This window comes from Geospiza fortis, unplaced genomic scaffold (genome assembly GCF_000277835.1).
Source record: "Geospiza fortis unplaced genomic scaffold, GeoFor_1.0 scaffold157, whole genome shotgun sequence".
NCBI lineage: Eukaryota > Metazoa > Chordata > Aves > Passeriformes > Thraupidae > Geospiza > Geospiza fortis.
In genome coordinates this window covers 3923000-3923833 of record NW_005054314.1, presented here as the reverse complement: position 1 = coordinate 3923833, position 834 = coordinate 3923000, and the positions used below count along the sequence as shown (strand labels likewise).

At 61.0% G+C, this 834-nt stretch overlaps 1 protein-coding gene across 1 annotated transcript in view; it reads right to left on the bottom strand.

Moving 5' to 3' along the window:
- Positions 1 to 834, bottom strand: part of NXT2 (nuclear transport factor 2 like export factor 2) — a 6957-nt gene that overhangs the window by 5889 nt on the left and 234 nt on the right. The gene's annotated exons all lie outside the window — the stretch shown is intronic.

Here is an 834-nt window from a genome sequence, read left to right as displayed (position 1 = left end):
CCTCCCTACCCGGCCCTGCCCAGCAGCTCCCAAGCTCACAGGCCACTGCCAGTCCCACAAGTGCCCAGAGAGCCTCTGGAGTGTCAGAGCTGTCCCCGGGAGCAGCAGAGCTGTCCCCGTGAGTAGTGACTGCAGCTCTGCCTGGTGGGCAGGGGCAGCAGGGCCCGGGAGCCCCCAGCAGCCCCCCCTGCCCCGAACCCTCCCCTGCAGCTCCCCACACACGCAGTGGCTGGGAGAGGGCACTGCAGGGGTGCCAGTCTGGAATCAGCTCTTGGGGTACCTGCAAGAGAAGTCTAACAGGAAATCAGCTCTGTCGGCTTTGCAAGTTTTTACAGCCATAAGCAACAAAGTTTTAAACTCTGTGAACAATTTAGGCTGGAATAAACTTCTGGAGGTCATCTGGTTCTAGTCCCTTTTCAAAGCAGAGCTGACCCCAAAGGTTGATCACTTTCCAGGCTGCATCTGACAGCCGAGTCCTCTGTCCTGTGTCCTCCCTCCCACGTTTGGACACCTCCGGGCATGGAGACGGTCACACTTCCTTCGTGTTCCAACGTCCAACCACCTCACCCAGAAACCCTCCTTCCAAGCTCTTAACAGGAAAGCCATAATTGAAAAAAACAACCAGCCAGCCCCAAAATCAACTTCTCCAAGCCTCTGGCGCCAACTCCAAGCAGTTTTCCAACGCAGCCGGCCGCTGCCCACGGCCTCCCCGAGCTCCTCTCTGCCCCGAGGCCCCTGTAGGAACACGCTGAGGCCGCCCACACGGGCCCCGCGCTGCCCCGGGACCCTCGGGAGGCCGGAGCGGCCCCTGCCCGCAGCCCGTGCTGAGGCGCT